Genomic DNA, 26884 nt, shown 5'->3' with positions numbered 1-26884 from the left:
AAAACGAACCAAATAAAGAAATAAGTTTTCCAGATGATAACAGTGATTGCTGAAAAATTTATCCACTAAATTGCAAAGTTATCCTTTCATATTTTTCTTCTGGAGGATTATGCTCAATCTATAAAATGTCACTTTTAACACACAAGCAAAAATTGAAGTCAGAAAGCATCATCCTGTAGATTTACCTTTTTGCCAATAAAGTAATGTCTCTGCACCTTACTGAACTTAATAGAAGATCTTTGATGTACACCTGTGAGTTCCAGAGAAACCTTTAATTACTAGTAAATTTTCTTTTCTTTCAGTGAATGCAAACACTATTTTCTTATGAACAAGCAGAGGTTTCTGTTGTGGGAACCACTACCAAAACCAATCAGTTTCACCTTGATGTTTTCAAAGAAACTGAATTTCGTTGCACTCTTTATGCTGAGCAAGTAGCCTCACAGTAGGATTAGCAGAGAAAATGGAACTCAGTAGTCCTCATATATTTTTGTCACATCTAGTTAAACTTTCCAAAATATATAATTAATATCGGACCAAATCCATATATGAAAAAGTAATTTTTATTCATTCTTTGACCCTGCACAACTAATACTTTTCTTCCTTATACAGAGTACACAGTCATCTTGGTCCTACTTGTCGTAGTCAAGAGGAAGCTATCTCAAAACGGAAATTGAGGGGCTACACTTGAAAACACTTAAAATCACATACCATTCTATTTTCTTTACCATAAAGAGACAGTTTATAGGCTGGAAACCCTTGCTGACTTTTGTTTTTCCCTCATGCAAGCAGGGTGTGGACCAAGGCAGCTGTAATCTGTTCTCTCTTAAGTCTAACTTTCTATTGTCAGAGCTTCCCCTAAGAAGCTTTAAAAAGCAAATAAGAACTTGAATTAGTGCCACATAGTGCAAACTGTAAGTCTGTTGTCAAGTCACTTGAGTTTTGATATTCAGCCTGGAGACTTACTTTCTTTATTTTTACCTCATTATTTTTTTATTATGTCAAGTAAAACCAAATTTCTCCAAGGGCAGCTTTTTTTGCTGGGGGGGAGGTGGGGGTGGGCTGTGTGTACTACTGAGCCCATTTAAGATCCAGGTGGTAAAGCAAGTAATTTCTCCACTCAATTTCTTTTTCTGCTGTTTTCACAATTAACTTGTCTCTTCTGGTGCTTTGTTTTTTTCTCTGCAATTATATTGTATTATTTTCATTTCTTATCCCTTCAAGTTTCAGGGAAAATTCAGATATATTGATTTTAGACTCAGTGGAATAAGCCCATACATATCCACTATGAATGTATTCTTCCTCATCAACTTTGTGAGTGATATAAGCTCATTCAAGTCAATAGGAAAATTTCAGCACTGCAAGGCTAGAGTCATACCTAGCACATTTATCAGGAAGCATATATAACTCTTAAGAGCATGTATTGTAAAGTCAAAGTATATAAAATGATAAAGTCAATAATCTCTTTAAATAGTCCACAAAATCAGTGTTTAAGAGAACAACTTCAGAGCAAACTAAACCACTGTAAGATGTTTATCAAATACCATGGGAAATCTTTTAAAGTCCAATAAGGTCATTATTGCTCCTTTAAAAACAATTTCCTTATGGAAATTTCTCAGAAAAGACACCCCCACACAAAAGTCCTTGTTGCTTGAAAGAAAATTACTAAGATGCTGATGAAGCATGATTGTGTTGTTAATCAAGAGACTGATCATGACCTATCACTTTTATATCATGTCTTGAAATGACTGCAAGTGTATTTCTGTATTCTAAGTATTCAGTACAATTTGTTTTAAAGAAGATATAATACTGTTCTAGCCACAACATCTTGTATTAATTTCAGATGTAAAATATATATATGTATAATTATGCATTTGTATTTTGCAAACAAAAATTTTTGCGATATTACTCTAAGACTGAAAGAGGGCTGTGGTTATTTTTTCCAGGAGAAGCTGAAAAACACCTCAAAGCAATTTCACAGCATAGGTAATTCAAATTTAGTAGATTCACATGTTATGAGGATTGCAAATTCTAGAACAACCAATTTAGAGGGAAAAGCTCTTTTGAGTCCAACTTGAATTAATTGGTTTGTGGTTGATTTGTTGTTTAGTTGTTTTGTGCGGCTCTGAAGATAATCCAGGAATCTGGTTTGGTGAGTCCAGGATTTGTCAATGACCAGGTCTAATCAACAGTTCCAAGCAAATTAAAGCTATTCTGAAGTGCAACAGATGCATGAGTTCTCAGATGGCTTTCCAGAAGCCAGGGACTGGAGGTATAAAACCAGCAGTCAATATCCTCTGTCTCAGCACTGTTAAGATCTTGTTATGGCTAAAGGGGGACCATGCCTGCTATCTGAAGCCAAGAATTTACTGTTAGCCAAATAGAAAGCTTTAACTGTAGAGCCAGAATGAAACAAAAATTTATTATTAGCAGCACAGATGCACTGATGCTAATGCAATCTAAATAGAAAACAAATAAAATAACAATACAATATTTCAAAAGTTGTTATTTAGATAAACATTCTACTACCAACCTCCTTTTTATCTCTATTGTTAGGCTCACTTTTCAAATGCTCACTAATGGAGCCTAACGTCAACAGTTCACTGTAAGGGGAATTATTGGGTTGCATGAGCTTCTTGAAATCTTTGCTGGGAGAGTGTGATGTTAATCATGTAGGTTAATTCTTCTCTTTTACAGAAGGATCACAATGGTGACAGTTTCTTCCTGCTGACGTTTTTATATTTTCCTACATGCTTTACCCCCTGCTCTTTTGCTCCTTTGCAAACGTTAGATACTTTTTTCTTTGTTGATTTTTCCCTTTAAATCCAGTTTTCTCCAGTTCCTAAGTTTCCATTTTTTTTTTTTTAGTAACTGATTGCTGGTGAGTTACTGATAGCCCCGGGACCACTGGCATCATACTGTGCTCAAATCTTCAAGGCCTCTGCTGTCACCCTGATCTGTTCTCTGTTAAGCTGAATCAGAGTTACACTACAGAAGTTGTTCACTCTTGTATAGCATAACTATTTGTTCCTATCCATATCGTTAACAATAGGGGTTGCACCACATAACTATACAATGCTAAACAAACTAAAATTAAAGAACAGCCACCTAGTCATTAATCAATTGCTGTTAAAGCTAAACAAGTTAGAGCAAAGGAAGCCAAGTCCAAACAAAGCATGTCTGATGGCCCCAGACCTGCAGTCTGCATTAGCTTAATACAGAGCCAGTGGTCTGCTGCAATGACACTTCTGTATTTGCTGGCCAGTAAGATTACAGATGGAAGAGTATATACTGATTATATCATGCAGGAATTATTTTCTGGCATAGACACCACAAATGACAATTTAATCTGCCTTTAAATCTGAGAAGATAAACTATGTCACTGGTGCAGAGGTCCTGGCCCATAACATGGAGCAACTGCATAGTAATCTACATTTTCAAGTATTGGTCAGGCATCAGTAGATTGAAGAGCTTTACTGTATGTCTATCTGCCTAAATACTTTAGCACTAAGTCATCAAAGGTCCTTATTAACTTAACATTATGACATCATAAGGTAATTTTAAGGTGAGAAAAATAACATGTGAATGGATTATTTCAGTTATTTACAAGTTTTTTCTATGTATGATCAACACCCTGCTCTGCTTCCATATCTGTTCACCTCTTGACCATCCAGAGATATCAGAGGAGTCTGCAGAGACCTTGAATAACAGCCCAGAAACCCCTGGACTGGCAGCACGGTGACTTTATGTTTGTGACAAAATACTAAATGTTGGGTGTACTATGCTCAAAAAATTCCATCAAATATGAAATATGGCCTCTGGTGACAGAAAGGTCAGACAACCTCGTAGAACTCCTTACAAGACAGTTCAAACATAGAGTGTTCTATAGTCAAACAGCTTATGTACCGAATTTACATATATACTTCACTGAATAAAAAGAGGCAATACTACTAAAAGCCTGTGACATAGCAGAAGAATGAAAAAATTCAAGCAAGATCTGCTGTAAACTGGTATGACAGAAGGAAAAGTTATTAAAATTATTTTTTTAATAATAAAGCTCTTTTCCTCAAATGATCATTTTAGAATTGTTCAAATTATTCCATTTCAGTTTTACTGTGGATCTTCAACTAGAAATTAATTCCTTATGAAATGTGCATGATTCATTTTATTTCCTATTACAGAAATCACACTGTTCAGTTTCCATGTTATTGCAACAGATACATGTTTTCATTTGGTTTCTTTTTAGTTTTCCTTCAAAAAAAAAAAAAATGAAAAAGTGAAATGGAAAGTAAAATTATACTAAAAATATAAGCAAAAATGTATATAATATGCATACTTTTTTTAAAATAGGAATCTCTGAGGAAAAGATTTGCAAATTGACATGCTCATATCCATCAAAACTAAAATTCCCAGTAATTATAAGTCTTTTATCTACTTACTATACAGAATTATTTGCTAGCATGAACCTTTGCAGTTTCTAGCCCAAAGAAGGGCTAGAAGAAAAAATGGTTTCCTTTCATAGGATTTCAACTTTGAACCATTTGGAAAATATTTTTTTTTAGGTGACCAAAAATCTGCATGCGTTTAAAACCTATTACATGTCGAAGACGTCTGTTATGTGAAATAATAATTCGTTTCCAAAGGACTATGCAATAACCATTTGGCAGTACCAGTTCAGAGCTGTATTTAAGGTGGCCTCTTAAAGAGAGGAAATCACAGCTTCCTCTTGGGTAGGATCCTGCTGATGTGAATATACAGAACTGAAGTTCATGATTCATTTACTTCTAGCCTAGTTATTTCTTGACTTCTCTAAAAGCATCTGGACAATAGTATCTCATCTCTTTCTTAAATCAGAGGCAGGAAAACAGACTCAGAGCCTCATTAAATTAGGCTTCTATTATAGCACTGGAAATTGTTGCTCTAAATTGAAATGGTCAGTTTGTCAGCTGCTAGAACTGGAAATAATCTTACTGCAGAGTGTATTCACTAACTTATATGCACTAAGGATCTTATCTATGGCTTTTCTAACCCCAAAGGTGTTTTAACTCTTTGTTCTTTTAAAAAAGAACAAGATTCAAAGATGCTTAATTTTTGTTTCTTTTAGCACCTGCTAGGAGAATCACAATGGACCACTGAATTTGTTTGTCAAAACATATGCTACAATATCCAGTCCAAATCTTATTTCTTTCATAGGTAACAAAACATGGGAGAGCTGCTCTTCTTAGGAGTCATGCTGGTGGAGCTAATTCCAGCTTCCTTGCTTGGTCTAAGGTTTATGAGCACCCACTTACAATTTATGAGACTATAGGTCAAGTAGATGGAGGGAGAGCATTGGCACAAGTTTAGGAACTAACAGATGGCTGAGAGGTTCAAAGTTATGTCAAAGTCTAAATACAGCTGAAAATAAGGAGGCAACATAGAAACTACATACTTGTGCCAATATACAGGAGACCTTTTTTGACTGATAGAAGGGAGTGATTTTTTGGTCTTAAAACTGTTTCTTAAAGTGAACAATGATGGCAAGCTTCACCTACACAATTGACTTAGAATAATAAACTGTTTGTTGGTTTGTATCTTTTTTTCAAGTCAGAGTTAGTTACCTGAAGACTTTGAAAAAAGCCTGTCCATTTTTTTATATATTCAAACATTTGTGTGTCTGTATGTTCTCTATTACATTTGCACGTAACTCATACACAAAAGCACACCAGGAACAAAAGAAATACAATATTTGAACTGTTCTTCTAGCACAGTATGTTATTACTCAAAGTGGGTCATAGGCGTGAGAGAAAATAAGACCAGAGGACGTATGTATGACACTTCCCTCCAGCACTTTCTAATATGTGCTGGGGACTTTCTGTGCCAGAAGTGATGACTCTGAATTCTGGTGCAGCTTTCAAGGGATTTCTCTTCCATGAACTTATGCAAATTAACCTTGAAGCTGCATAAGCTTTTAACATTCACAGAGATCTGCAGCAAATTCCAGTACTTAAATTTATATCATATGGATAAATATCCATATGGATAAGCCTCTCTCCTCTGTGTCTTAAATCTAAGACCCGACTGCCAGCCCTGGTTCAATTTGAGAACCTTTGGTCATTCACACTGAAGAGACAGTGAATGGGTGTTTCCAGTTCAGCATCTATTCCATGTATAATTTACATAATTCTATGATACTTTCATCACTTGTCCTTCAGTCATCTCTTAGTAAGGATGGAGGGGTCCTTTCCATATTTTGGGTTTCTTTGTTTCTTTTTTCTTGCTTTTGAGCAGGCTTTTGATAAGTGTCTCTTCCATCCTTCTCAACAAGAAATGATTGTCTTCTTCCTGTACCGTTCCCTGTTTCGCACAATATCAAAGTTCATGTATCAAGAATCAACTTTGAACTTTTTAGAGAGGCATAACAAAAGTTCTTTGTTTTGATTTCCTCCTGTTAACCACAGGATATCTCCCATCTGTTATAATTCAGTATCTTATTTCAGCATCATAACAGTTAGATCAGAGCTACTCTTGATACAAGTAAAGTTGGGACTGCTTTTTCATGCCTGTTTAGTTACATTCTTTGCCTAGATACCTAGGGTGCAAGTTTTTTCTGCAAATCTTCACAGTCAACTTTTACTTTAAGTGCCCCAAACATCTGCAAATTTTGTCAACTTGCCATTTTTCCTCCATTCCAAATAATTTCTGTTGAGCAGCACCAGCTTTTTCACAGATCTCTGAAGGATTTTACTGGTTATCTCCTATTATTGTGAAAAGTAACCACTAGTTTTCCATCTTATAGTCAGTTCGTTAACAATATAAAGACCTTTCATCCTGTCCCATTCATGAGAATTTGTGCTCCAAAATAAGGAAATACCAAATTAGGGAATTCCAGTGTTTGCATTTCCTGTGTAATCTCAATATGTCACAGTCTTACATGTAATCACATACTTAAGTTTTCCAAAGTTGCCATGTCTTAGTCAGAGCACTGAGTCAATTTCATTACAAAATCAGTCAGAGCTCTAGACTGATGTTTCATCCCAACTTTGCTTCCCCCAGATGTGAAAAATGAGTAGTGAATTACAAATGTTAAGTGTGGGAAAACAAAGCATAGTTGAATTTTGCCTTGAAAACCTGTTGTATGCATTTGTCTCAGAGACAACAATGTTAGAAACCTACTTCAGTGAGGTTTGTCTCAAATGTTACTAGGTATGCTCTTTGCATTTATTTCTCTGTGTTCATCCTTTATTTTCTGGTACTTGAAGATGCACTTTGTGTGTTTTGAACAATGAAAGTGCTGTATCATGGTATATGCTTAAAAAAAACCTTGCTAATAGAAACCTTAAATTAATAGATTCATTTTATTTACTGTGTGCATCAGCTTCAAGTTTTCTGACCTTCTTCTGATTCCCTCAGCCAACAACCGCATCAGGGGCACTGTGAAAACAAGTAAATAAATGAAAAAGGCTTAGATGCCATAGTGAGGAATGCCATGACAAAGCACATACTGAATTCAATAATTTATTGCAACTCCTACATTTTGTGCAGCAAACTTGGTCTACATTGCAAACACTGCACACTGTATACACAATTTTGATTAGCTGCTCAGTAAGTGAGCACTCCCCGTTCTCTGCCCAAAGATCACTGTGGAACAAATAACATAGGATTATGTAATTAAAGACTACACAGTGATCAATACATATAGGCCAACTAGAACAATATAACAAGTGCAAATGTAATTGTGATCTTTCATAATCTGAGTGCTTTACAACATAACCTTGACTTTGTTGTTTGCTTTTTTTAATAATTATATTCACTTAACTGATTTGATTAATATCTTTCAGAGAATTGCCTGAAGTTAGCAAACACCAAACAGCCCAATTGCCAGTCTGAAATCATGTATGAATATTTAATTGACAATAGTCCCATTCAGTTATTCATAATATTTCTGGCTGGGTATTTCCCACCAAACAATTTTAACAGAAAATCCTGTTTACCTAAATCCAACACTTCCTAAAGTATCATAATCATGTCAATAATGCTTTTATTCAGGATAATCTTCCTTAAAACCAGAGGTAATATCTGTCAAAACAAGTACCAGAATAACATAAGAAAGGAGGACGTGAAGGAAGGCAAAACTGGGAAGAAAGGATTGCCATGATCTATTGGTTAAGTGAGTAAGGACTTACGTAGAAGATTGATGTATTTCAGGCCAAGTACTTGAATCACCACATGAATATGATTTGTGACTTCTCTTTGATGAGTTTACTGTAGTTTATGTTGGTGGTCCTGTCCCATTTTCTGTAAATAATTTCATGTTCCCAGAGGCAAAGAGAGGGAAGGAGAGAGAAGAAGTAAATATTTATGTCTATAGACATAGACATGTGACAAGGACGTTCATCTGGACCATGGAAAATTACATTCAGGGCTGAATGGGTAGTACTAATTCAACACTATTCAGAAATTTGTTTTCTCTTAATTGCTCAATGTGGGGATAAAATTTATTAAAAAAAAAAATATTATAAAATCCATTACCTCATGGCCAATTTATTTACTTGGTGCTTCATATTCAAGTCTGTCGTGGTTTAAACCCAGCCAGACAGCTTGTTCACTCACTCCCCCACTTTCCTCCCTCTTTCTTTCCTTCCCCCTACTCCTGGAGGGACGGAGAGTAGAACTGAAAAGAATGCAACTCCCACGGGTTGAGATAAGAGCACTTTAGTAACTAAGGTCTAACACAAATCACTACTGCTACCACCAATAATAATAATGCTAAAGGGAATAACGAAGAGAATACAACACCTTATCACCAGCCGACCAATAACTCGCCCCCCCCCCAACCCGACCAAGCACCGACCGGTACCTCCTCCAGCCTTCCAGTCCTCCTAGCCCTTCCGGGTAACTCCCAGTTACCTCCTGGGCATGACGTGCTGTGGTATGGAATACCTCTTTGGTCAGTTTGGGTCGGGGGTCCTGTCTCTGCTTCCTCCCGGCTCCCCCTCCTCCCTGGCAGAGCATGAGGCTCACAAAGTCCTTGGCCAAACCAAAACATCGTTATCAGCTCTGATGCCAGGCTGAAAGTCAAAACACAGCGCTGCACCAGCTACCAAGAAGGAGAAAAATTGACTGCTGCTGCTGAACCCAGGACAAAGTTTTTCAATATATCATGTAGAGTGAAGAAACAAACCTTTGACTCCCAGTGTTATTCCTAATTCCTGTATCTTTTCTAGGGTTGAGAAGTAAGTTTTATTATGAAAAGGTCTATAGGTTTATTTCTGAAATTTGAAATATTACTTTTTTTTTAATCTAAAATTGTGTACAGAGACTAGTTTTTACATACTTTCATATTTCACTTCATTTGACTTAATGACATAATTTAAGTGATATTTATGAGTTCTTGAAGAAGAGCAAGGAAACACATTGGTAAGAAAAATTGTGCAGTGCTTCCTTTGTAACATATACAGAAAACAGAAACTTTTTTTTGTTCTGGTATTAGTCTAGAGAAGTCTAGACACAGAGCTTCTAATGTGGCTAGTTTAGATAATGGCTGAAATCAGACATGGAAGTGCAGACTCTAGGCCTCTTAAACCCACCAGTGATTTCAGAAATGCTCTAAGGCAGCTAGCCTGTATTGTAATTCAAGTTATCACAGTTACACTTTCGTTATTAACACCAATAAAATAGTTCAGATCTTTCAGCTACAGTTAAGACAATGAAATGGAAGAGAAACTTTGAATGTGTGGAGAGAAATGTGAGGGAAAAATAAGGAAGGGTTAAAAATAAACTAATCTGTAAAGATAACAGAGATAGGACAACAAAAATGGAAATGACAGATCAAACGAAAGGAGATGAGATGCTGAGAAGATGTTTGGTAGAGCTGAAGCCAAGAACAACATTAAATATATGTAGAGGTGATCAGAATATACATTTTATTTAGGTTCATTCAGACCATAGGACAAACAGGGAAGAGGAGATGGAAACAGCAGAGACAGAAAATTAGACTGTGAAGCAAAGGTTTTGATAGTACCGGATAAAGTAATTTAGGCAGGAGTAAATCTCTCAGATCTCAGGATAAATGAAGGAGAAAGAATGTCTGAAGTTGATGTTAAGGCTGGATATATATGTGTGCAGCAAAGAACTGTAATTACTGGAATTAACAAAGAAGAAAAGCATGAGAAGTAATACAAAATGTCTCATTATTCATAGCTAGCACTAATCAGAGGTTAGCCTGTACTTCACTGAATTTTCATATTGCTACAGTAAATTAAAACTACTTTTATTTTTCTGCCATGGAAGGACTCCAGGAGCAGAAAGGGAGAAGAGCTATACAGCATGCTGACTTTGAACATTAGGATAATCCATTATAGACCCAAAGATACATGAATACTTAATATCAAGTTTCAGGGAGAATAATTATGTTTGTGTACAGAATCAAACACAAATGAAAATGAGAATGTGAAAATGAAAACAACACTTGAGTAGCAGCAAAATCTAAAGAGGTAAAATGTTCCCAACTGGGAAGCCAGAATAAACTCACTCCATGATTTTAAAACAACTGGCTATGAAATCACAGATCAAGGACCAAGGACTATTTAATGAAACAGTCATATCAGAAATCGTGATGTCTAATGGGACTGGTGAAAGAGAAAAGAAGCTCTATTTAGATGTGTTTCTCAACTGCATGCAGATATTATAGCAAGCTGTGGATGAAGGGAATAATTAAAGACATGAGACAATAATAAATGAGGTAAACTTCAACATGTGTTTCCCACAGATAAATCTTAGAGATTTTTGAAAAGGTAACTTCTTTGAGAAGGAAACCCTTTTCCAAGCCAAAAGAAATGTTGCAGCTTCTGTCTCTCTGTACTTTGGTAAAGGATTTCATGCAATGGTACAAAGGAAATTTCTTGTGAAACTGGAGAAGATAGGGATTAGCAGGGGAACTGAAAGTTGAGCAAAGGGATGGCTCAAGAAAGACAGTGATTGAGAAAGATAGTGTCTAGCTGGAAAAAGGATTTGAAGGTAATATATCAGTTTATAGCCTTTAGAGGAATCTGATTTAAAGTTCTTATTAGAAAATCAAAACCCGATTAAGAGCACATTAATGTAAAGCAGTAGGTATCAGGAATCAACAACATTAAAGAGGAAGATTGGAATTACCATCTAACAACTGAATGACTATGATGTCCAAAAAATTTTCTGTCTTCAAGAAAATGAATTCAAGCCACATCTCTGGGATATTAGGAAAGAAAGATCCTGTCCTATATGAGGAGGCTTAAGGAGCTGAGATTCTTAACAGAGAAAGAGAATAAAAGAAATCTTTTCTACTCATAAATATATATATATATATATAAAGAAGAAATGAAAGTAGTAGGAGAATTATTTAAGATAAAGCACACACTGGGTCAAGCAAAAGGGTATAACAAGAACAAAGTGTTATAATCATTGAAAGGGCCTTTGAATTTTGGTCATAGTTGTGTGGTTAAAAAATCTTAGTTTTAACATGGAGGCAGACAAGCATGCCAAACCAGAGGGGCTTCTGTTCTCTGCTGCAGCAGGGGTCCAAATTTGACTGGAGGAAGACCAGGCAGTCTTCTAGGTTATATGTGATATTCCTTTCCTGTTTGATATGTGGTCACAATTTGTTTTGCAGGCGTATTTCTGAAATATCTGCTACTAAAGACTGTTGCTACAGAAAGGTCTTCTACAATTAACAGCATTTAAGAAGGTACAGCATTTACCTCTGTCAGACATTTAATCAATTTGACTCATAGCAGATCCCTGAATATACTCTGCTGGTGCCAGCACTGGATTATTAGGAAGATTATTTTGATTTTGAAGTGCCAAAATCTGACTGCCACACGGAAGTTGTATGTGACCTCCTTTAGTCTGACTGGGATCATGGAACAAACTAAGCTTTTATTGGCATACCTCCCCTCTGCCCCAGCCATGCACAAAAATACCACATAAAGGAACATATATATCTGTCTTAGTTCTTAGCCCCCTTTAAATGGCAAGAGTTTTTTTTCAGCTTGAGCAATAAGTCATGTATTAATCAAATCATAGAATGGTTTGGGTTAGAAAAGACCTTAAGATCATATAGTTCCAACCACCCTGCCATGGGCAGGGACACCGCACACTAAATCATGTCACCCAAGGCTCTGTTCCAACCTGGCCTTGAATACTGACAGGGATGAAGCTTTTACCACTGCTTTGGGCAACCTACTCCAGTGCTTCACCACTCTCACAGTAAATTTCTTCCGTATATCTAACCTAAATCTTCCCTGTTTAAGTTTGAACCCATTTTCGCTTGTCCTATCACTACAGTCCCTGATTAAGAGTCCCTTTCTTTGACCCATGTGTTTGCATGGGTCAAATGTGGCTACTAACCAGTGGTCTACTAGTCAGTAGTTAGTCTACTAGACAATTCCTGTCTATTTACTCAGCTGTCTGCCTCAAAGGACTTCTGCTTGTGAGGATGCTTCGAAATTGAGCAGCCTCATCTAGTAGGTAAGGTACATATTGATACTCACGTGGTCAAGTAAGTAATATGATATGAATAAAGGTACCCTAATTTAATATAAAAATAAAGTTTGCATGTAACCTCGTTTCTGAATGCTATTTTCCCACTTGTCACTCCCGCTGAACTTAAGTGAGAAGCAGATTATCCAAGGTATTTGCTCCAAGGAGGACAAGACTATTTTAAGTCAGAGGCAAAAAATATTTCAAATAATCTTTGTGTCTCTGTTTCAAGATTTCTACCTAAGAAGCCTGAGTAGTTTTCTATTCAGACTTGAGCTCAGAATGTGTTTTTATTCTTGCACTAACCAAACCATTTCTTTTATGCCTGGCTCTGAATATTTTTTTCAGATATACTTGTTTTACCCCTTCAGTGCTGAGAGAATGAAGGCAAGTAAAGATCCAGGAAGACCATGAATACTAATATGTTTTAACCAGTCTGGAATGATCAAAATCAGCATGAGTTTCTTCATACTGTTTTAACCTGTAAAAATAATCATGATCATAATCATGATTTCAAAGTGCTTGAAGATGACATTCCACCCATGGTTAGTAGCATGGGCCTTATATTAATGAGCATTGCATCATTTATCCTTTAAGCCAAGAGGGACATTTTTGTTCTTCCCATGATGGCAATGTGATATATTTCAGTTGTTCTCAATCTTAATGAAACTGTAACCATAAATAGTAGCTAGGTGTCAAGATGAGACGCTAGATTTAATCTAATTAATTTTAGAATGTCTGTAGAATTACTTCAGTCTTAGGAACAAAGACAATTCAAACTTTTTTATAGAGGAATGTTTATTCCTCCTCATCCATATCATGAGTAGGTGGTAATATACATGCCAGTGTAGAAGTGTCGGCATGTAGTAAAATTTAATTCTTGCAGGAAGAAAGGTACTTTTAGTACGTTGTCTCTCCCACACTTTCACCAAAGTTTTGCTAGATTTAATTTTAAAAGAGATAAACATGACAAATGTTGCACATAAAATTGTTAATAAAAATGTAAAATTGAGTGAAACCCCCAATAAGTCAGAAAATGAAGAATCAATTATACATTAATGATGCAAATACCAAGTCATTGTGTATACAATACCTAGCAAAAAAAAATTGCCAGTGTGTACGTCTAAAAAAATTAAGGAATACAGAAGAAATACCTTCTTTAACTTACAGCAGTTCCGCATGTCTTCAGGGTCATGGATAATTGTGCAAATATAGAGAGTAATAACAAAAATAGGACTCACTAAAAAGGTGTCTAGTAGCACTATGGAAGAGCTCTAATTTTATTAATAAAGAGTTCATATTTTGCAGATGTTTTCTTTTAAGCTCATGCGAAGCTGGTGGATGGAAAGTCTCATCTTGTAAATTTTAAAGGCTAAGTAGTTCTGGGATTTTTGCAGGAAGGATATTTAATTTCACTGATTACATTTATTTAACTTTATTTAAATCTAGAATATCATAGAATCACAGAATGGTTTCAGTTGGGCAAGGACACCTTCCACTAGATCAGGTTGCTCCAAGCGCCATCCAGCCTGGCCTTTAACACTGCCAGGAATGGGGCAGCCACAGGTTTTCTAGGCAACCTGTGCCAGTGCCTCACCACCCTCACAGAAAAGACCTTCTTCCTAGTATCTGATCTAAATCTAACTTCTTTCAGTTTAAAGCCACTTCCCCTTGTCCTGTCACTTCATCCCCTTGTTAGAAGTCTCTCTCCAGCTTTCTTGCAGGCCCCCTTTAGTCACTAGAAGCTGCTCTAAAGTCTCCCCAGAGCCTTTTCTTCTCCAGGCTGAACCAACCTAACTAGCTCAGCCTGCCTTCAGAGAAGCAGGTGTCCAGTCCTCTGATCATCTTCATGACTCTCCTCCTGACCCTCTCCAACAAGTCCATGTCTCTCTTGTGTTGGGGGCCTCAGAGTTGAATGCAGTTCTCCAGGTGGGGTCTCACAAGAGCAGAGGGTCAGGACCACTTCCTTTAACGTGCTGGTCACGTTTCTTTTGACACAGCCCAGCATCAAAAGCCCTTTCTGGGCTGCAAGAGCACACTTCCAGGTCATGTTGATTTTCTCATCAACCAACACTCCTGGGTCCTCCTCTGGGCTGCTCTCAATCCAGTCTGTGTCCAGCCTGTATTTGTGCTCAGGATTGCCCCAACCAAGGTGTAGGACCTTGCACTTAGCCTTGTTGAACTTGATGAGGTTTGCATGAGCTCACCTCTCAGGCCTCTCTAGGTCCCTTTGGGTAGCATCTGAGTGGCATGTTTAAATAATTTTTTTATAACCCTAGACTTAGCTAAGCTTTCCCTCCTTCAATTTACTGTTCCAGGAAGCACCTAATAAAACAAATTTCCTTTGGATTTTCCTTAATTTTTACCCAATTTCTGAGGTGAAAATATAGGGAAACTAAATTAACATAACTTACACTACCTTACAAAGCATTTTCAAATTATATCACATCTTAATTTTAACTAAGATTTTCCAAATAGTTTCCCACATTATTGTTTTGTCAAGTGTAGTACCTACTTAACTTAAGGAAAAGATACATTCAGTGTAGAAACAGAAACAGACAGATATTTTCCTTGATGCATCAAGGAAAAGACTTTTGCTACCATTTGAATTAATTTTTAGTAAAGTATAAAGAATAAAGTGTTTCCAAATCAAAATATTAAAAAAAAGAGCTTCTGTACTACCTGAAGATAAATCAGATATTCCCAGTAATACATGTTTTGGAGCTATTACCTCTCTGGAAGGAAGGGATGGGACCCATTCCAATGAAATTAATGTTCTGATAGTTTGAGAAATGTAAAAGAATTCAACATTATAAGATTCTTCCATAAACACAAGCATTGTATGCCAAAACAAGTGTCCATCTTATAAACAGAACTTTAACGTCCAGTTGGCAGAGAGGCTCTAAATGGTTTTAAAGTTCAGTTAGCTGAAACAACTTTAAAAATATTTGCAGGATGATCCTATTATAAATAGGCTCTACACATGCTATATATTTCCTCAGATTAAGCAACTTGCTTGTGAGTCATAAGGAGGATTATCTGTATAGGTCCCTTTGGAGACTTTTGTCTCTTCACGAGTTGCTATAAACTTCATGACATAATTGCACCTCCCTTTTGGTCTGTGGTTATTATCCACTTCATCTAGATTAGTTTCATGCACAGAAATGAATGAGAAATGGATAAATATAGCAAAACCTGTGCATATACTAGTAAATAACTCAGGTCAGCTATTCTTCTGTGTACTTTTCTTGAAAAAGAAGAGCAAAAAGTTTTAAGTATGTTTCAACAAGGTATTTTTCAGTACCTGAGGTCAAAACCGGGCATTCCTCCCACTTAAAATGTCTAAAGTAACTGTGTCTGAGCTAGTCACCCTAGGCTGCCTCTGTAATTAACACACAGGAAATACAAACCTCAAAAGGTGAGTCATCTGACCTGTAAAAATACTGTGACAGATGCAATGAGTAGCTCTCTGGAAGGGAATAATTTACTCCATTAACTCAAAAAAACATCAAGAACCAGCTGAAAACCAGAAGTTGAACATTGAAAGATATTGTTTGGAGCATACTGCTGATGGTTTTAGGATTGCTGAATCCTGAAGTGGAACTGACCCTTCCTTGAGTACAATTCTGCCTTGGACACCTTTCTTCCCCTCTGAACTCTTCTCTTCATACCAGTAACTGAGCCTCTAGGGAGGTTTTCAGAAGCAGAAGTTGCTCTTCAACAATCAGAAAAGGAGGGAGTGATCCTGTGATTACAGAGCTGCACTGTACTGAGCAAGTAGATTTTCTGCAGCTTTGACCTAAAAATTCATTTCAGCTTTCAGAAGCCTTAGAGAGTCAGTTTTCATACTTAAAAGGTAATAGGAGTGTGGACCATTTATACTTTCCCGTCCTGCATAGGTGATATAGGTCATAAAGGCTTAGTATCCATTAAGTACTTTTTAAAATTGAACTGAAAAAGCCAAGTTTTTCCCTTTGCTATTATTTTTGTTTTGCTTTTTCTATTACTGTTATTATTGTTGTTGTTGTTGTTAAAAACCCAAACAACAGAAACCAGATTTCTGTTCACTTTCAAAACTCATCATTCTCTCTAAATTAAACCCTTCCAGTGAAACATGATTACTTCATATGAAAATATAAGACCTGATTTTATATTTTCTTAACCCTCAATATTAGGGTTGTCATAATAAGTTCATCCCTGTGAACCTGCTTAGTTATCAAGAGTTTCAGTGCCAGTCTCAGATGTACTCTTTTTATAACCCACATTAATCTCAGCAGTAGTGCCAAAGTAATGCTTTTATTTGAACATTTTCACTTTCACACCCTATCCTCACATAGTCTATATATCTCACAGTCTTCCTTTGACCTGAATAAATAAAATGGACTGCTGAGTGTTCTTACTGGGATGGGATGTCTCAGATTCATTCCACATGGTGTTGTTTGCTTTTGCATTTCTTTTTTTCCCCCTGTTTGCTATTGTGAGCCTTTTGAAGTTTACAAACCAAGCTCTTCTCTCATTTATACAAGTGCAATCCCATTAAATCAAATAGGTGTAAGTAGGACAGGACTTGGACCTGTTCCTACCACTTGCTGGATGTTGTAATCTCCTTTCTAGACAGGTATCTTAGCTGCTGGCTTCATTGTCCTGTTTCTTTTAATTTTAGCTCTAAGAATGTGCAAGGATAAGCATTTTTGATAAAATGCCATGGATTCTGGAGTTCCTTTAATAAAAATAACCCAGCATGTGCCTGCCACAAATTTCAGGGTCTGCATATTGCCTACTCAAAATAAAACAACTTCTCTCCACACTTCATTTTGAGTAGGGATGGACAAATATGGAATTAAAGGTTAGCCACAGGGGTCCTACAAGTGCCTGCAAAATTCAAATAACAAATATTAAAAATATTTTATTTTTTTTTATTTTTTTAAGGCGATCTTTAATATTTATCTTATTCTGGTAGTTCAAGCGGTTGCCAGGAACATAGTTATTTCTACTTAGAAAATTTTCTTCATGAAAAATGATAGTAGTTAGGCTAGTGAACCTATAAAACTGCTGTAAAAAGGCATAATTTCAGAAATCACACAGTTCTTTCGGCACTGCAACATACTTGTGAGACCTTCTGTTTCTATTTACAGTACTTACAGGTTCAAGTCCACCTCATTTCAAATGTGTTCCTAGCCAAGCATCTCAATGCTTAGGAAATGTGGATTCAAATAGAAATAAGAACTGAGAGAACATATTCAATTAAAACCAGGGTAGGGTGAAAGAAGAAAAGAAAAAAGAAATCTGATACAATAAAGAGAAGAGAGAATTTTAAACCTGAGAGATTTGAGGTATCAGTGAGGTATCAGGCCCACCTAAATCTTCATCCATAGCTGTGCTGATCAAGTAGCCTGATTACAAAAAGTACTGGGTAAGAGTCCCTGAACCCTAAATGAAATTTCTAACCAAACTGTCCCAATTCATTTTCAGAGCGCAAGGTTCAGCTCAAACATTGCTTTCAGCTTATTTCTGATCAAATGTGGAGTTTTTAAAACCCTAAAAATGCATTTTATCTCCTATCATACTATATACTTCCATAGCTCTCCATGGCGTCTGAAACACTATGGAATAGCTACTACTGCCAGTGCTGTAGCTGCAGTATACAGGGTAGATTTGCTAATGTATTCAGTAATTATTTTTCTAAACAGATATGGCTGGAGACAGGGATATAATACTGTTGAAAAATTGAGAAACATCTCCTTAAGTAACAACTACAATTAAGAATTGCTACTTCACATAATCATCTGATCAGAGCTACTACATTTAGGTTCTGTCAATGCCCTTTTTACCTGTTACCCTAATGCAGGTTGAAACTAAATCAGTGACTCACTCCCGTTTCTTAGAATCATAGAACAGTTTGGGTTGGAAGAGGCCTTAAAGATCACCTTGTTCCAAACCAATTCCATATACTTTAAATTTGGCATTACTGCCAGACTCCCCTATGCCCCACCAGCTCAAGGCTCAGATTCAGTAATAAAATAGCTTGGGTTTTCAACAGAAACATGTCTGAAAAAACTCATGGCAGCTCTGAGAAGCCAGGCCTTAACAAAATTTAGGGAATAAATTTGAGCTTTGGAGATTTTCCTTGCTCACTTTTTTTCTCATGCTCTTTTTTCCAGTAGGGAAAAAAAATATTTTCTTTCAGTAATTTGGATTCTTTTGGAAATTATCTCTCAAGAAAGAATAGTTTCTCCACCATTAACACCTTTTGGGTTTCTTACATTGTGTGGTTTTTCCAGCTACTGTACTTTGTTTTGCAGCTATCCAACCACAGGCTACCTGCCTGATTAGAGATATTTGGGTTTGGTAATGTATTTATTTATTAAATATTGCTGGAATCTGCATGAGAACATATGAGAACAAACGAGTTACTGGATGAAATGCTCCCTCTGCTGTCAAAGGAGAGTATCAGTACTGGGAGGCTTAATTCTGCAAACTTTACCAGGACTAGGCAATATCACAATCCATTAAGCGTGTCTCTAACTTTATTGGCTAGGTATGCGGTCTCCAAAGGCAAGATCTCAGATCTTACCTTTAGTCTGGATGAAACTTAATATCTGAATTTGAACATTTCCTCTGGAGCATTCAACTTTATTAAAAGAGATAAGAGAAAACTGGCTTAGTTCTTACACTGTAAATTGTACCGCTAATCTGTTTCAGATACAGTATAGGCCATCAGCAGCTGGCTGGAAGCCCTCTGAATCAGGACAAGTTGTTCTCTTGAATTTGGTGACTTTGCACTGGACTGTTGTTGGGTAAAGTTTATGTCAGTTTTTATTCCTGTTTGCTTTCAACAAACACTCCAAGCAAAAAAGAAAACTTATGTCCTGAAAATAAGATGAAAGTACAGAATGGAGCAATACCTGCACATATGAAATGACTTTTGATGCCAGAAAGTAGGAGAGTTTAGCAGGGCTAGGAGATCATCCAGGGAACTCTGCAAGAACAATGATGTTCTGCTGCTTGCTGATAAGTGCATATCTTTGATTGTCCAGAAGTTCACTTTTGTACATCATACTGAAACCATATTAGCATTGGCTCTGTCCTGCAAAAATGTGATCATAAATGTTCATGTACCAGGCGCCACATGTATTTGCTTTGATAATGTTCCTAAGTTCTTTTATTCATCCTTTGAGAACTGTTGTAAAAGCAAATATTTGTTCACAAGAGTATTTCCAGAACGTGAAAACATGACGAACAATCATGCAAACAGGTATGTGTGTGAATATTTGAACAGCAGGTTTGCTTTAAAGTCCTCCTGATGTTAAGGATCTGAATAAGAGAGAACAGAGTACCTTCAATAATAAAGGCAGAAATAACCCCCTCCCCCTCAAAAAAAAAACAAAGAATTCCAAAACCAGACAAAATTTGGAGGTTCCCCAAATCAGAGTGGTTTCTTATAACTTTGCTATACTAGGCAGAATTCTAATCTCTTTTTTTATTCAAATTCCTTCAACAAAAGGCTAAGTGAAATCATTATTATGCTAACAGAAAAGGCCTTTTAAAGTATGGGATGCTCAATACACAGCAGAACCCTCTGCTGCTTCAATCCAAGCTAATGCTCTAAGTTCTTTAGTAGGTCCAGGCACCTTTTAACAATTGTCTCCTTTTGAGTTTATGACTTGTTGGTGTAAGGTTGTGGAAACCTCTTAAATGCTTATACTTTTTAGTCTGGTGATTATTTTTCTATGTCAACAAATAGGATTGAAACCTCCATGGGTTTATGAAAGTTTTGGATTCAGGTCTTTTACTTCCATGGAAGTGCTTTGACCACATAAATGCCAACACTGCAAACATGCAGAAGACCCAAAGAGTTATGCTTCTAGTATATCTTGCAATATTGTGTTACCATCAAGGATTCTGTTAGGGATGTGGCTGAAGAAAGACCTGTATTTACTTAGCTCATTTAAAATACTGTTGAAGACATGCACAAACACAGATTTAGACTACTGAGGAGGTGTCTAAATTCACCGGTGTCTGTGTCTAAATTAATACTTCCCTGGAAGGCTGAATATCTCCATAGAAGGCATCATATTACTAGGTCCTTTTAAATGTAGACAAAGCCTCTTTCATCAAGCAAATCTTCCACAGAGCTGTAACACTGAAATACCTAGTCTGTTTGGCAGATCTACCTGGAAAATGGGGACAGTTCCCAGCCAAAATAGCCAATCTGTCTGCCCTTCAGCCAGGTTCCAGGTATTATGAGATCTGCAGTTCCAGGCTTCACTAGAGTTTTCAGGATTTTAGCTTGGAACAGGGTAAGCCTCAGTCCAGATGGGGGGCGAGGATCCTGCAGATGAGTTCCCCTATTACAAGCAAGACACTCCTGGCTGATCTCTTGATGTCAGAGCTTTCAAAGATCTATTTGTAGATGGTAATGGGGTTGTCCCCTTGGCAGGAAACCTGGTCTTAGGAGTTTCTCTTGCTGCTCTGTGATACTGGTCTTATTGTCCCTTCAAGTTCCACTGAAAGAAATGCCAATTTCACAGATCAGCCACCCATCTCATTATTTAACTCTTATTTTCTTGTGGTTCTCAAACACATCTTGTTCAAATGTCTGGTTCAATGCACAATTTTTAGAAGAGGCTATGTGTCAACTCACACTTCGAAGCACCATGACAATAATTGGAATATATATTGAAGTCCTGCAAGGAGTATATTGTGGCTGTTTATCTCTGATACATTAAAGTAGCAAATCAAACAGGAGACTTATCTAAATCAACACAAGATTTGTGTCTATTAGAGCAAAGCCACAGGCCAGAACCTCAGCGAAAAGGCTTCAAATTGAATTAGTCAAAGAGTGAGCTGCACTTTTCATGGTTATGAGCAATTACATGCAGATTCAGTTTCTTTGAAAGAATTTGACAGGAGAAAATTTAAACTAAAAGTTTCTGGTAGACCAATAAATCTTGCTTTCCATGACTCATATGTCTGTATCCTGGCCAAAAAGAAAGTCAGATGTTTTATCTGTGTTTGCACATATTACTAGAAATACAAAATCCCACTCAAAAAAAAAAAAAAAAAGAAAAGCGGGGGGGGGGGGAGAAATTTAATAATATTATTTGAATATAAATTCTCTGTTAATTTTATGTATCCATTGCATAAGACATTCCAGCACATTCATGAGAAAATTCAGATACAAAAAATTACATTTTGTGTAGTCCAGCAATGAACTTCTTCACCTACCAGCTTTTAACCTTTAACCACACAAAGATATCTTTGTCATTTAAGAACACACAGGGTAGATTATAAGACCTTGATACTACAATCAGAGATTTTGAGAAGGATTCTTTTTCTTTCTTTATCAACAATTACTCTTGAACATTTCACCGCAAATGAGTGTTTGCTGTGAATTAATGTTTCAATAAATATTGTTAATGATCTCTTTTTTCCACGTTCCTTTCCTCACCTGAAACTGTACGGCCTTCATTTGTATAGAGCTAATTCCGTAAATACGGATTAGGAGCAGAAGGTGAAACCTGATTTATCAGGTATATTTAACTTAAAATACACAAATCAGAAATGATTTTTGGAAAAAAAAAGGCCCTTCATGGGGAGAAAAAGTGGGGAAGAATTCCTACTTTACAGAGGATTTTGCAAGGTCCTGTACAAGGTAGTTATTGTATTTCACTCTGGTAATTATCAGGCTGCTAGTTCGGGTTCTGCAGATCAGCCTCTAGAGGCATTTGTCTCTTGCCATTGATTACACAGCATTGGACCCTGACATAGCTACCTTCAAGTGTAGGTAACTGTTAAGATAGTGGTGTTTAGTACAAAGATGAATAAATATAATTTGAATAATAACTTTAATAAAAACTTTGGGATTATATGTGCTCAATTGTATGTTTACAGACAACAGTTATCTTTTAATTTTTTCTGCATGAAACTTCACCCAAGGCTCCTACTGAGCTGCTAGGGACTGGGTTTTGTAGCGTGGATTGACTTTCCACTTCTGTGGGTCTTAGATCCTGGCACTTTTTTCTTTTTAGCCTTTTTTTTTTTTTTTAGCCTTTTTTTAGTTCTTCTTCTTTTTTTCCTTTAATCTTTATTTTTGTGTTTGTTTTTTTTTTTTGTTTGTTTGTTTGTTTTTTTTGGTTTGTTTAACCTTTTTAACATATTTCTTGGACTTATATACCACAGATTTGACCAATTGAGAAGACTGACTAAGAATCATGAGAAAGCTGACAAAGACATAATATACTTGTGGCTACATCAGTGTTAGTAAATAATGTGAGACATTCATTAATTGGATGTGACATGGCTCTAGCTGACATAGAGGAATAACCTTGCTCTTCAAAAGAGAGACTGCTGGGAAGAGTGTCTGTCTGACACTTTCTCCTAAATCACACCCGAACATTGCTTGAGAAGGTAGGATGGAGGCAAAGACTGTGCTTGGGACCTTTCTAACAATTTATAAAGTTGCATTTTCCCAGGCCAGGTCACTTGCTTCTGCCTTGGTCCTGTTTATCTACATACATCCAACATGTTTTTTTACCTACACCAATTTACTGACCTCCTTGTTAAAGAAGACGTGAAAATCCAAAAAACTCATGAGGTCAAAGCAGTGAGAAAACACATGCTCTCTCTGGGTTAGGCAGCTCAGCACTGTTTACAAGGGTCTAGGGTGCAAAGATGGATAACCTTATTTCTGCTGAGGGAAATGAGTGTTTAGAAAGGCCCAGAGGGGCTAAAGAAAGATGTGATTGCTGCTAACTCTGCCTCAGAAAGCCAGCACCTGCATCTGCTCTGTTGAGCCCAGATTTGTATGCTTTGGAAAGGTCCAGATGGAGATCTTAACTAATCCTTTATGAATAACATATCATCAAACACCTGTACATTTTAAAGTTAATAAAGCAAGTGTAAGAAAGAAAACAAAATGCTGAGTTAATGAAGACCAAAATTGCGCCCCCAGGGCATGAAAGTCTGTCTTCCTACAGGCCCTAAGCTTCCTCAGGTCTCAGCAATGGTGTCAGGCTCAGGACCATCCACCACTAGTTTTATCCTGGGAATCATCTGTTGATGTGTGCTGAGCTCTCCCGCCTGTTCCTCCAGGGACGGACGTTAATGCACATCAGTGGAAGCTGGCGTGTGTACAAGTGTCAACAGGCCCCAGCTCTGAGCACAGCATTACCATTCCCCAGCAATGTGGCAACTGCACTGCACAGGGGGACAGCTCAGGTGTATGGCCACAGACAGAAGTGAGTATTTCCAGAAGGATTTAATTTCCTTTTCTCACTATTTGCATTATTGCTTTGTATATATACTCACACAGGTACCTTTGAAGGCAAATCTGTTTGCCCCCAGGCAAACAGCTTGTGAGACAGTTGCTAGCTCCTAAATCTGTATCAGTAGGCACATTACACAGAACAATTTGGCTTTCTAGGTTAGTGTCCGGAATTAGAGAGCCACCTGTGTGGGGAGAGAGGGGAGGAGGGAAGCCCGCATCTTTAGCTTCTCCACCCTACCATATGTTTGTTCCATTATAAACAAATAGCTTTTAGAGCTGGAGAGAAACTACTTACTGAAATGTCTTGATGTAAAATAAAAGAAGCTTAAATAGGAATTTTCCTTAGAAAATATCCAGGTAGGAATCAGGAATAGCCACTGACATAAGAAATGCATTATAGCACTTTGTGATGCTGATTAAGCTGCAGTATTATGAAGTATGGTACAGAAAGCCCTGTTTTAAATCTGCATTAAATAGAAAGCTTTTAAACATAAATAAAGAATACTGTAAATAAAGTGCTGACTGAATTTTTGTCTCATGCATTTGAGTGAAATATGGTTGGTTTTTTTTTTCTCTTCCTTTTATTGGACCTTCTCCTGGGCTACCATTAACTTCTGTATCTTTGCATTCATTTACCACCTTTTACTTACCTATTAACATAATTTTTCATGTCTTTCAAATGACAGACTCAGAAATTATAGTAGTACATCACTATAGCTGGTTTGGTATCTCTATCTATCTTTAATCTCAAATTAAAGAGAAATTTCCATGTCTGTTGTTATAACTACTTAAGGAGTGACAGCAGAGCACATCCATAAGGCTATTTCAAACGCTTGTGCTGAATCTGTTAGAGCTGTTATTGCATAGTTTAAACTGTTTCACACAGCCTTAACCCAGATCTCACTGAAGGCAAGAAGAGCTCTTCAATAAACTCTGGCGCAGACCTCTGAGAAACAAGATAAACTGTTTTCCCTTTTGGGAGAACTACCAATGGCCTGTTCTGATCCCTACACATTTTAAACAATGCTGTTCAATCGTACCTAAAGCTGTGAAGGTGTCTGATGCTTCTTGATGTATCTTTGGCATTTTATGCGGAACTTAGAAAAACCTGACAGCTCAAGACTTTGCCAATACACACATTCCTGCACATGCAAGTCTGTGTGATGAAATAAAAGTGAATCTGAGATTATTTTGTGCTTCAATAATTTTTTTCCTATGAGCTTTTCCATTTTGTTTTGTTTCTCTTCTTTTGAACTCTGCTTTGATACCAGACAATAAAATGCCATCTAAAGGAGGGCTAAAGACCAAGCAATACAAGCACACTGTGCATGAAGGGAATTTTCTTTGCTTCCCAGTGATAACCTATATGAAAGAAATAACAGCTTTTCCCTATTATTCATGGGGCTGATCCAAATCCCATTAAAATCAATGGGGAGCTTTCATATCAGTAAGTGTTTCAAAACAGGTTTTAGGAAATTTGTGATGCAAGGCCAGTATTTTCAAAGGTGTCAGGAAAGACATTTAGGGCATGCATGATAAAAACCACCTAACTAACTACTCAGTTAATGAGTTACCACTCGTGACCAGAACTGCAGTTGCTGGCAGCATGCGCAGTCTTAATTTATTATGAATGCACAAGAAAATGTTAAGTAATGTGAACTAAATTTTTTTTCTTTTTTTTTTTTTTTAGCCATCATGACTGAGTAGTTTGTGGAATATCATTTATCCACAGCACTTCATCTAGAGATTCACTTCACGTACTCTAACATCCTAGAAGCTTGAGACTCAAGCTGAAGGATATTCTGTGCTGCTGGGCTAAGCTTTTTCACAGTTTCTCCTATTACAGCTGCTCCACTTTCTTTGAAACACTACAGCATTTGTGGAAAAAGGAACAGAACAGGACTTGTCATGGTAAATTGCCTGAAGTTTCCTCTAACCCATTAAACTTGTGATTACTGTACACAGTATAGAACTGACAGAGTTCAGCAGAAGACTTTGAGAAGTTCAAACACTGAAAAAAACTGCCTTGCTATATTTTAGATATCTTTGTGCAGAAATTTCTGTATCTGACATAGTTTGCTAGAAGAAATTTCTCTGTAGCTGCATGACTTATATAAATGCTTAGCAGAATGGCACTGTCAGCATTAGGGTCACCTAACGAATGCCTTTCTTGTGGAGCTAACCCTGAATGCCGCAGTTTTAAAACCATTAGCACACTAATGACCTAGCAGCATTGATTTGTGTACTTCAACACAGAATCATGTTTAAGCAAATCACATTCCAAGTGCTTCTCTAAATGCTTTTCTTCTAGAACAGCAAGCTTCAATGTAACAGGAGGCAGTGAGTTTGATGGACCCCCTGTTGCTGATAGAATTTGGCAAGTCAGGACAGGATGCCCAGCTCGAAGTTACAGCACCAAGCCATTCACTAATTTTCCTATTGTGTTAGATTTAAGTATATATGAAAGCAACACACTGCCACCATTACTGATTGTTTCTATTCAGAAAATAGCAGGGACCACAACAACAGGGGTACTGATATTCAAAAATGGAATGCATTGGTCAGACTGAGTGTTTGAAAATTATGCAGCACTTCATCTTGACATTATGTCTTCTTAGCCAGAAGCTACATTTTGTGATTAGTATATTCAGACACTTTCTTTTCTTTATGTTCAGATTCCAACTGTTCTGCAGATCTGAAAAACAGAACAAAAAGAAAAAAAATGCTTTTAAAACCAGTCTGAGAACTGCAATTAAATCAATCACCCACTCAATTTCAGATATTTGTAACATAAAGTAATTTACCAAACACCTTTCATCCATAACAGCTCAAGGCGTATTTGCTATAAAAGCACTTCAGTAGAAAATTCCAGCATTCCTCCTCTACTTAGATGCTTTTATAAAGAATGCACTTCTAACTATAGAGACTAAAAAGCGTTGAATATTAACTAGTTTATAATTTTCAACAGGGATCACAAACTTCTGAGGGAATTATGCCTAGCTAATGGCAAATCTAATACTTCTTGAGAGAACTACTTCTAATTGTACTAATGCTTTTACTAATGCTTCTAGTACTACTACTTGAGGGAGTAGGCAGATGAATTGGTTGCCTTCTATCCAT

General features: G+C 36.8%; 1 long non-coding RNA gene across 2 annotated transcripts in view; it reads left to right on the top strand.

The window, feature by feature from the left end:
- The window catches only part of LOC134170573 (uncharacterized), a 52243-nt gene extending 26337 nt beyond the window's left edge, over positions 1 to 25906 (top strand). The window contains exons 4-5 of one of the 2 annotated variants that reach the window (XR_009967314.1): positions 19198 to 19292; positions 25455 to 25906. This is a non-coding gene — a long non-coding RNA (uncharacterized LOC134170573). Of the gene's footprint in view, positions 1 to 19197; positions 20796 to 25454 lie in introns of those variants that run through there. The other variant, XR_009967313.1, reaches the window with a different exon arrangement.
- The last annotated feature ends 978 nt before the right edge of the window (positions 25907 to 26884 follow it).

This window comes from Pezoporus occidentalis, unplaced genomic scaffold (assembly GCF_034315485.1).
Source record: "Pezoporus occidentalis ecotype Australia unplaced genomic scaffold, CSIRO_AGI_Poc_V1 ctg38, whole genome shotgun sequence".
Taxonomy (NCBI): Eukaryota; Metazoa; Chordata; class Aves; order Psittaciformes; family Psittacidae; genus Pezoporus; species Pezoporus occidentalis.
Note: the sequence above shows the minus strand (reverse complement) of the source record. Positions and strands in the feature narration are given on the sequence as shown.